General features: G+C 38.7%; 1 pseudogene; it reads right to left on the bottom strand.

Moving 5' to 3' along the window:
• Positions 1-2,560: 2,560 nt before the first annotated feature.
• LOC128569222 (calcyclin-binding protein-like) lies at positions 2,561-8,442 on the bottom strand (annotated as a pseudogene).
• Between the last annotated feature and the right edge of the window lie 2,754 nt (positions 8,443-11,196).

Consider the following 11,196-nt stretch of genomic DNA (forward strand, 5'->3'; position numbering starts at 1 on the left):
GTGCCTCTCACAAAGTTGCCAAACATAGGGAAAATGGGAAATTATAGCTCAATGTACCTTTATTTACAAATTATTCATCACAAAATTTTACAAAATATTTAAAAGGTAATCATTCTAACCTATCAATAAAAAGTGTATGCTTTGCAGGACTGTAATAAACTACCTAATGGCATCAAATAAGGGACCAAAAATAAAAGAATGATTGCTGTATTTTTTTTTTAATGGTGTCTTTGGCAAAAAGATCAATCCACATTGGATTTCGAGTAGTGTGAAGACTTTGGTCCCTGTACCTGCTAACTGGTGAATGAAGTAAGACGATGAACACTGGGAAAATGAGCTCATTGTTCCTGGTACTCCTGGTACTAAAACACCTTTCCTAGCCTAGGGAGTAATTAACTGGGTCTCAATGGACTTCACATTTCATTGGCGATGCAAAAGCCTGAGAACCTGTGTTTGGGGATCCACCTGCTGAAAAGCATGGTATGAGACAATGACAGTCATGCTCGGACCTTCCCTCCTTTGGCTGCTCCACTCTTAACAAGCCTTTCAGTCTTGAATGGCAATCCATGGTTCTAGACCAAAGTAAATGAGACGTTCAGACTGTATTTGGCTAACAAATATGTTTTTATCAGGGACAGTGTTGGCTATCCTATGTGCTTAAAAACAAGTACAAAAACTGACTTAGATGCCAACATTTAAAATACGTATATTTTACGTAAAAATCCATATTATCAAAGATGTGGCCAACATGTAGAGAATATTTTGTAAATATTTTGTAAAATTTTGTGATGAATATTTTGTAAAAAATGATACATTTAGCTATAATTTCTCACGTTCCCTAGGTCTCCAACTTTATAGGAGACCTCTGAGACACATTGTAGTTTTTATTTGAATATCATCACCTGAGTGTTGTATTGTGATAAATCAATTGCTGATACTAATTGTCTTTTGGACATTATTGGCTGCCTACTAAGCATCCATTCCTTCGCCTTCAGAACAGAACCAAACCAGGTTTTTATGTATGTATTCATTTAGCCCCTCAATTTCATTTTTAAAGGAAGCTTATTTCACCCCCATTTCATAGAATGTCTTAATGTGAATAGTAAGTTCCATTTACCCAAGCCAATGTCTTAGTCTGAGCAATGGACAATTTAATCAGAGTGAATTTCTTAGAATAATGGGACTGAGGCAGTTTTTTCTTCCAATTTTTGTGTGTGTGTGTGTGTGAGGCCTGAAACTGAAAATGGTACTTTGCTCCATTTTGGGGAATTGGAGCCAAGATACAAGGATGGGCAGAACCAAGAGAATGTCTCATGGAGTCAGATCAACTGAGTTAGGTCACCCCTAACTCCAACCCATGTTTCATAGTGGTAGGAAAGATACTGAGAAGAGACAAGACTTCTATATCATTCAAGAACTATGTAGATAGCCACATTCTTCAGCTAATGGTGAGAAAGTCCTGGTCTCTTGACATCTTCACAGATGTCAGTGTTCTATAGGGAGCAAAACCAATACGGTGTGTGTGTAAAGAGATATTTAATTTAAGGAATTGGCTTACAGGTTGTGGTGGCTCGATGAATCCTAAATCTTTAGAGTCGGCTGACTGTCTGGAGATGTAGGGAAGATTTGCGATTTGAGTTTGAGTCTAAAGGCAGTCTGCTAGCAGAATTCCTTATTGCTTAGGAGGAGATCAATAAGGCCTTCAGCTGACTGGGATGAGGCCCACCCAAATTATGGAGGGTAATCTGCTTTAGTCTATCAATTAAAATGTTAATCTCATCTAAAACTCATATTCACAGAATCATCCAGAATAATGTTTGACCAAATATTTGGGAACTGTGGTCCAGCCAAGTTGACACATAAAATTAACCATCAGAGTAACTATTAATATATTCTGCAGCTACTGGTGAGATCTATATTTTCTTAAAACCCCCATCAGCAATCTGAGATCTTCACAGTATCCTGTCCTGATCCAAAGAGGTAGCACCTGTCCGTAGAGAATAGAGAAAATGGAATAAATAAAGGGGCGGATGGCAGAGACCTTTCTCACTGACCACATTTCCCATTTCTGATCAGCCTGTTTATCATCTTTTTCTAAAAAAGAAAAACTTAATTTTATTGAACACAGGACTAAGATGGACTTTCAAATTCATTATTTCTCGCTTTATGGCTATTACCTTTGTAAGCCATGTGACCCACGGCAAAGCTTACTAATTGGTACCATACAAAGATGTTTCTGTTTGTCAAGTTTACATTTAGTTTCTATTCTACTTTCATAAACAAATATATTTACATGTAACTAGAAATATTTGTGAGTGGATTATTAGTGTACTACTTAAGCTGGTAATAAGGGATTAGCCACTCTACAGTAACCTTCAAGTACAAGTAAAGATTTGCATTTTATGGAAAAATTCAAGTTTTACACTTCTTGCATTGGTAGGAGCTGTTTTAGTTGGACAAAAACACACTATTTTCATTAGAGAAGACTTTTTACATTTCACATGAGAATGTAGTATCACCCTGTCTTGAACAAAATTATCAGGGTACTAAAAAACCATCTTTGCAGGAAATGTTTAATAAGCATATTTCATGTAATTAAATACTCCAGTAGGAAATGGAGAATTCATTCCCTTTACTTAGAAGAACTTGTGTAAATAGTCATCTGTCAGAGTTATACATGCAACACACCAACATTCCTTTATTGAAAACAACAGTATTTCTGCATCACAGTTCCCAAAAGGACTTTGGAGTCTCAAAATTCTGCGTCCCCTTTGGCTTGCTTCTCTCTTGAACCCACCAAAACTTTATCAATGGTTCACTTCTCATTATCATCTCCATCTTCATAAATTTTCTTTAGAACAGTCATCAGTCCCTCACTGGGATCTGTTTCAGTGTCATAGAAGGGCTTTCCTTTTTCTTTGCATTCTTCTTCACCCTAAATAAGGTAGTCTCACTGTGTATTTTCTTTTGTTGAACTGCCTTCCACAGAGATGGGTTTCAAGAGGTTGTTCACAATCCTGAAGTAACTCCTCCCAGGCAGATTCTTCACCAAAAGATCAAATGACCTCTATGTGAAGTGCACCTGCACATTTCCAATGGGAACGTGATAAACTCCTCTCAAGGTAATATAGATTTTCCACACGCTTACCTGACTGATCCCATCCATGATTACTGATCTTCACTGTTATTTCCCATGGTAATGGAAGCAACCACAGCAGCTGGCTTTGGTTTGCTTTTCCTCTGGAATTTATGTTGTATCTCGTTCTTGATTTCTGTTTCAGTCATGTACTCTTTTCCTAGTAGCTTTTCCTAGCAATACCTTTACCTCTTCTAGATCTTTCTGCAGCTCTTCCAAAGCCAAAGCTATGGTCAGGCTGGGTCCAGCCAAAGCCCCAAGCCACAGCCACAAGCGGAGAGAACAGGAAATGCTGCATGGAGCAGACTCTCTTAATCAAGAGAAAAAGGAGTAGCTCCAGAAAAAATACGTTTCCCTGTTACTCATAAATGGGAGAATAACATTACCTATTTCACTTTTCTTTTAAAAGTCTCATTTCTTGGGCAGCGCCCATAGCTCAGTGGGTAAGGTGCCGGCCACATACACCGAGGCTAACCAGTTTGAATCCAGCCTGGGCCAGCTAAACAATGATGACAACTGCAACAAAAAAATAGCCAGGCATTGTGGTGGGTGCCTGTAGTTCTGGCTAGTTGGGCGACTGAGGCAGGAGAATCACTTACACCCTGGAGTCTGAGGTTGCTGTGAGCTGTGATGTCACAGCACTCTACCCAGGGCGACATAGTGAAACTGTGTCTCAAAAAAAAAAAAATCTCATTTATTGTCTGAACAACATTATAATTTAAGTGGAATAGTTATTATCCTTTTTTAAAAGAGGAAATAGACTCAGAGAGATTTCAAATTATTTTCCTTTAGGTATTTAATTTTTATTGACCCAAGTCTTTTGACTTCCAGTGGTCTTCGTGAACCACACAATTGCACCACAAGGTGGCAGCAGGTGCCACAGCTCTTTCCCCAGTTCTGCTTCTAAAGCTTTGGTCACCAAGCCCTGAGCTCACTGACTTGCCTTAACTCAGGGAAGGCACAATGCTCTAAAAAAGGACAAAATTAAGGTGGGAAGGAGCATGTGTGTTTTATTTTTTAACTTCAGGATCAGGTGCTAACAATGGAGTGGGGCTTTTTTTTAACCTTCTACAAGATACCTTAAAAATATTGGATTTTTGTTTTCCATTTTTTTCTATGCTCTCTGCAGATGTTCTGGTATAAGATTATAGTTTTATCTCTATGCATTCCACTATTCCAGTAACTATGGATTGGGCTGTGTGCTAAACATAGTTCTGGAATTCCCTTATTTATCCATATTTTTAGACACGCTGTATTTTATCTAGCATAACATCACTTGTTAAACAGAAACATACAGATTCCATTTGCCTCGCCCTAAGCTTGTTGAATCTGATTCCCAGGGGAAGCTCTCTGAGAATGTAAATCCTTACTTTTGTAATTGTGCCTCCCATCCAGGCATGTTAGACACTACTCTAGGCGATTATGTCCAGCTCTGCCGGAGAGTGCAGAAGCCAGCCCCTCCTCTTGTCCTCAGCCTCCCCTGCCATGTAGCTATTTGCCACCACCATGCCCTTCTCCATCTCCACACCCCTGCCTCGTTCTCTCCAGTCTACTGTGCTACCTCATGCTGAGCCCTCCTGCTTCACCATTTCTAGAGACTGGAAATCTGTCTCAGTCCAGGGAGCCAAAGCCCTGCTTCCCATCCTTAGCAAGGGCAGGGAGTCCTCACTGGGTCTCTGGAAGCATGAGAACTGACTGGTACATTGTTAGAGAGAGACCCTCCTTAACTTAGTGCTCTCCTAAGAACTTGTATCTATGTCACAATCACAGGACTGGTCTTCTATGTTTCGATCCATATTTTTCTAATGCTTTTATCATTTGGATTTTCATTATGCATTTGTGCTGGCTATGACTCCCTCATTCAAGGATGAGAATTTGGAAAGCAGAAGCCAGTTTGTCTTTTTGAATTCTCACTGGGAAGGTCCACTCTTCCATATCTCTGCTACTGGGCAACTGGCCATCCACCTGGCCCTGGAAAAGAAGGAACAGCAAGTCTGCAGTGCTTACATCAGGCATGAGAGTGGGGAGTGCAGCGCATAATCACAAAGGTGAGGTTTGAACTTCATTTCCAACATCATGGTGTGACCATCTTTCAAAAAACAGGCTGAGAACTAAAACTGGATTTCAGCTTACGGGCATTTTCACAGTCTTAAAGGGCAAAAGGGACAGGAGACAAAGCCCAGGGACTGTGAAGGTGCATATTGGAGACCCTACTCCATATAGATAAAGTAGACATTTACTTCTAGCATCAAGGGGACTAGATAAAAATTGTCAGGCTCAAATTTGATATAAGTAGTTTTGCTGACTCTTATGGAATTCTAGAAGGCATTTAGAAAGGGCTTCCAGGAGTGTGCAGTGATAAAAGAAGGGTCTACTGAGGCCATGGGTAGATTACACAATTGCATCTTGAGGTCCAAAAATGTTAATGTCAGCTAACAAGGAGAATTATTACTTACTTAATGCTCATCAAAAACATGGCCTTCCTGCTCAAATTACACACCAGATAGAATTAGATCTCATTTTGCCAGTTGCTACTGCCTGTAAACAGCAACAGGAGAGTGAAGCAATATATCTATATCTGTATCATATATATGCATATGGCTGTGTATACATGGTTTACATTTACCAGTCACGTGTTCAGAAAATTAAAATAAAAATGAAACAAATGCAAATACTTTATAATTTCATCTTGGAGAAGTATACATTTTACATATACATGCATACATATATAATGCATATTAACATACTGGTCTATACATGCGTGCGTGTCTAATCACTTTATCATATACTATATCAGCTCGATTTTTCAGATGGTAATTCAAGTTTCATCTTTGTTCTGGGTTGTCTCTGCTTAGTTTTCTCTCAACTGCCAAGTCACATTTTATCAGCACTTGACAATGGGCTGATCCAGCAAAGGAAGAAGAGGCAAATGTGAGAAGGCCAGAACCCTATGGGTTTTGGTTTGGGGTTACCAATTTCTTCCTCCTTCCCCTCACAGTGTGGATCATGCCTGCAGTGCCATGATGCAGCCCTCTCCTCGCTCGTAGGGAGGGAGTTCAGCTCCATCGTGTCCTTTCCTGTCTGGAATGGACCCCAGCTGTCCATAATCACCTGCATCCCGGCCTCCAGGGCCACTTCTGCCCAGTTCAGACCATCTTAAAAGACAAGGTGCTTCTCCATGGGAGGAGGGGGAGAAAACCTCTTGGCACAAGATAGGAATATTTCCAAGGTCTGGCTTGCCATTTTTCACTTCCAGATCGTCTTCTAAAACAACGTGATAAAACAAACTGAAGAATTCCTTGGGTCTACTTGCCCTCATTTAGAATGACACAGACCCACAGCTTCTGGCAACAGCAGAGGGTCTGTGTGTTTTCTCAGGTGGCAGATGAATTTTTCTCATTTTGATTTTTAAAAAGTAAATGCAGAGGGCGGCGCCTGTGGCTCAGTTGGTAAGGCACCGGCCCCATATACCGAGGGTGGCGGGTTCAAACCCGGCCCCGGCTGAACTGCAACCAAAAAATAGCTGGGCCTTGTGGCGGGTGCCTGTAGTCCCAGCTACTTGGGAGGCTGAGGCAAGAGAATCACTTAAGCCCAGGAGTTGGAGGTTGCTGTGAGTTGTGTGATGCCATGGCACTCTACCGAGGGCCATAAAGTGAGACTCTGTCTCTACAAAAAAAAAAAAGTAATTGCAGCAATCTTCATCCCAATCCTGGGTAATTATGTTTCTTTAGTTCAACATCTCTGAGTACAGATTTGCAGCAACAGCACCTAATTAGGTTTCCAGGCATGCCCTCACTTGTCCTTAAAGTTTACAGGAGTTGGAAGAGGATCTAAGTGGATAGAGTTCACACATCTTTCCCGACAGGCAGTCAAGAGTGATGAGATGCATCACCGAACACAGGCTCCATCAAGCTGCATCTATATGACAAGTCGGGTCTTAATTTCAGCAAAACATCAAGTGTCACATTAAATAAATATTGTTAATGTTAACTTTATTTGGCTTTGTAGCTTTGTTTATGTTTAATTTGTATGCTTTGTTCTGTATAGCTGTATAAGCATGAGGCATTTATACCGAGTTTATCTTTACACATTTCTAACTAACATTATAATGATTCAAGTAAACACTGGGTGGCCCATGAGAAATTTGCTTTTCTTTCAAAAGGGATTTGTAAATTAAGTTTACAAAACATTTATTACTTAATCATATATCTACTGTCTTGTGTGGTTCATAATTATTTCTGTACCTAGTCTTTTTATTTCCTATCTTTTAAATTATTCTAAGATCAGTACGAGAGATTAGATATGGATATAACTGAGGCAGTAAATCAATTTAAATATGTATTGACTCTAGCAAACAACTTGTATTAAAATGTTATCAGTATCATTCTAATACCTTCAAATATGAATTGCTGGTACCTGAAGGCCTGTGACAGTTAAAGGGAGGTCTTACAGCAGCACTATATAGCCAGGAACCCATGAATGTTTAAAATCTTGCCTCTTGAGCACCTCTTGCCCCTCTCAGAGGAAAGTACAAGGCTGATGACTTTGATGACTAGTGCAGTTACCTGCAGAGCTGTGAAATCAGCAGAGACTGGCTCCATCATCCCAGTTCTTGTAAAGCCCTCCCAGGCAGACTGCCACATCCATCCACCCTGGGATAACTTCTAGCACCCAGCCAAATTTCTCTTGTCTCTGTCATAACCTCAGAAAACACTGTGACCTTAAATATCCACATAGCGATATATTGTGGATTCAACTGATATGTTACCACTTGAAGAGAACTCACTTCTTTTGAAATTTTGTCTTTGTTGTGAAATAATGGTCCCGTTGAAAGCATTTACAAAGCAGGATCTTATTTGGAACAGGTGGCAGGGGCTTCGGGGACTTTCTGACACTCCTATTCTTTTCTCCAAGCATAGTTCTAGTTGGTAACACCCTGGAATAATGGAATAAGTCATTATGCCTTATTTATTGAACTAAAACATCAAATTACAACTTATGCACCGACCTAGAAGCTGAGCTCATTTATAGCATGCAATTAAATAAGGCTTTGAAGGTAATTGGATACTTTACTAGTAAAAGGGATTTCAAAGGATAGAAAGATATTTTTTAGTTGAATATATCAACTAATCAAGAAAGAAACTTTGACACTGCATTGACATTTCAAATATTCAGTTAACCTTGAAGACTAGTTCCCTTTTTTTTTTTCTTTTAGAGACAGAGTTTCACTTTATCACCCTGAGTAGAGTGCAGTGGCATCACACAGTTTACAGCTACCTCCGACTCATGGGCTTAGGCGATTCTCTTGCCTCAGCCTCCTGAGTAGCTGGGACTACAGGCGCCTGCCACAACGCCCAGCTAATTTTTTTGTTGCAGTTTGGCCAGGGTCGGGTTTGAACCCACCACCCTCGTTATATGGGGCTGGTGCCCACTGAGCCACAGGCGCCGCGCCTAGGTCCCTTTTGAACTATACAAGTTCTCTTTTGCTTACTTGTGCTTGCTTTTATTAATCTAATAATTATGTGTATGGCCACTTAGAATGATGCAAGCCTAATTAGGTCAGGACATTTGAAATGTGATCTTAACATTTAAAGAATGGCAAAGAGATGTGTTTTCAAGCTGCTAAATGCTAAAATAACCTGAAAAACCGAATGTCCTGTTCTGTATTTTTTTCTTTTTATGAAGACTGTCCTAATTTTAAAGTGAGTACCAATTTGTACTAAAAGCTTACAATATGTCTTACCTAATGATTCAGCTATTCCAGGTCTGATTATATATTCTAAAATAATAGAATCAAATAGTTTTAGCATGACCGTACAAAAATGTTTATTATAGCATTATTTATCATTGAAAATTTTTAGAATCGATTTAAATAAATTATGGTTATGTCCTTAATAAAGAATTCTCTGTAGCCATTAAAGTTGTGATATAGAGTTTCATTTCTTAATACTAAAATATGTTGCTTAATGGGATATGCATATTCTGGGAATAAATGCATGGCATTTATTTTTATAAGGACTAAATAGCATTTAAAACCAATTATTTGACATACACAAATTATCTCCCCTTGTAATCTCCACTTCCATATCTCCCATTCATTTTATTTTCTAAATCAAAAGCTTTATTTCTCAACTATTTAAATATAAATAAATGTGACAGGAGTTTAATAGCAAGCACAAACATAGCTATTTAAAGAGATGCATTATTGCTGTTAAAAGACATCCCTTCCCCTTAAAAGAGAAGCTGAGTAGAGTCTGGCTTAAGCTTAGGTGAGGTGAGGCCACATGTTAATCTTGGAAAATATATGACTCATGGAAGTCTCTGAGCTGGATACCAAACTTCCCAAAACAAAAGCTAGGGCTGTATAAAAATTTACACTAATAGGCTCCCTCATCCCTCTCATTTCCTCTTACTACCCAACAGCCATCGTATTAGATTGCATGTTCATCATTCCTTTGCTTTCCTTTTTATATTTTCCTTTTCTTTTATGTTTTCTTACATCTAGACATACCCCTTAAAAAGTACATATTTTGTTTTAGTTTTTGAACCTTGTCCTTTCAAAACTTTTCTAATTTTTCTATTGAGATCAAAAGTTTGGCATGTTTCACATCCTTTCCTTTTTCATCCCTTCCCTCCTCACCCCATTAGGTTGATATAATCTAGACATTTAATTCTATGTTACACGTATGTATTTTCTATTTTTCTTTGTTCTTAAATATGTTTTCCAAGCACCAACAGTGTTCGATCACCTTTATTTCACACATTTTTTACAGCAAAACAACTCCTTTGTCAGTGCTTTTCTTAAGCAATTCAACCAAAATCTATCTTTACTTTGGGTTTGGAGTGATAAAGCTTCTGAGATCTTGTATACCAGTAGTCCTCACTTTGCACAGTTCTGCTATGCACAAATTTCAGTTACCAGCAGGCCACAACAATGGCTCAATTTCAGTTCCTATTAAATGTGATCAATTGCATAAACCACAAACTTCGCTGCTTGCTCTTTAGTCCTCAAATCACTATGGTCATGAGCAGTGATCAATCGCATCATGTCACTTCTTTCAAAGTCTGTTGGCGATTGGTCATCACGTATATGTTAGTTCAAGTGCAGACAGCAAAGCATGAAGCTGTGTTGCCTTGTCATCTGAAGAAATAAACCCTGGTGGTATTTTCACAAATAGATCATCATGAGAGTGAATTGCCTAACAAAGACCAAATTGCAAAATCTGAAAGTGAATTTGGGTATCAGTGATTGAAAGATTGAAAATGACAAAAGCAAAACACAGAACTCGGCCTACACAAAGCTACAATATAAACCATATTAAAAAGTCTGATAAAATGAGATACAGTCATGTCTACATATTTTAAATTTGCAAGGAACATAAAACCACTTATTTTTGAGATTAAACATTTACTTCTGCTTTAAAGACTGAAAAAAAAAATTCACACCAGTTTGGCAAGCATTCAGGTCAAAGTGTGGTATTAGTTGTCACATGGAAAATGAAGGATAATTACTAGGAAAATGAAGATGAATCTTTACGGCCAGTAAAGTGTGGTTTCACCATTTCAAAAATAAATTGATTCATGGTTAAGGTAGTAGGGTAGATAAAGGTGCTGTTATGAAATCTCCAATCAGATTCTATAAATAAATAATTAGCAATTTTTTTTTTTAAACAGAGACTCAGGCTGTCATCCTGGATAGAGTGCTGTAGCATCATAGCTCACAGCAACCTCCAACTCAGGCTCAAATGATCCGCTTGCTTCAGTTTTTCTACTTTTAGTAGAGACAGGGGGTCTCACTTTTTGCTCAGACTGGTCTCAAACTCATGAGCTCAAGCAATCCACCCTCCTTAGCTTCCCAGAGTGCTAGGATTACAGGCGTGAGCAACTGCACCCGGCCAGCAAGTATTTTGTATTAATGATACAGACATTTTAGGAAGGCAACACCATCAAGAATTTATACAACAAAAAACAGAATCTTGAAGTAGCCAGTAAAGAGATGACGATAGATTAACTCTTTTATTAGGAGGTAATTTATACATTGAAATTTATATAAAGAAAAG

Source organism: Nycticebus coucang, chromosome 2 (genome assembly GCF_027406575.1).
Source record: "Nycticebus coucang isolate mNycCou1 chromosome 2, mNycCou1.pri, whole genome shotgun sequence".
Lineage (NCBI taxonomy): Eukaryota > Metazoa > Chordata > Mammalia > Primates > Lorisidae > Nycticebus > Nycticebus coucang.